Here is a 561-nt window from a genome sequence, read left to right on the forward strand (position 1 = left end):
TTACTGTTATTGAAAGACGAAGGGAGAATCGCGGGAAGGTAAAAGCCTCCTGTGACCAGCTAACAAGTGGTTCCAAGAAAAAGGTCTTTCCAGACAGCACTGGTAAAAATTCAATAAGTAACGGGGGACCATTCTGCAGGGAGGAATATCGAAATATTACCGTTCTCTGGCATATCGCAGCCTCCCCTCCCCGGCCCCTGCGTTTCGTAAGCCCGGCTTCTCTTTAAACAGGCACCCACAGACTGAGACCGTATTTTGATCCCAGCAATTAACATGCGAAGCAAGTGGGGGATGGGGAGGGGCGACAATTTCACACACACACACCCCCCGCCCCAGTGGAGATGAGGGCGAGGAATTCAGACGGGGTGGAGGGCAGAGTGTGCTGCACGTCACCCGAGGGATGCTCTACCTGCAGAGCATCCTTATTCCAGCTAGATCTCTCTCTCTGTCTTTCTCTCTCTCCAGCCCAGATGCGACGGCGAGGGGTAGCATTTGGAGAGCATTGGGAGGAGCCGGGAGACAGAGGGGATCGCGGTCGGTGCGGGTCCTGCCCGCGGGCAC

This window comes from Manacus vitellinus, unplaced genomic scaffold (genome assembly GCF_001715985.3).
Source record: "Manacus vitellinus isolate BGI_N305 unplaced genomic scaffold, ASM171598v3 scaffold_23_pilon, whole genome shotgun sequence".
Lineage (NCBI taxonomy): Eukaryota > Metazoa > Chordata > Aves > Passeriformes > Pipridae > Manacus > Manacus vitellinus.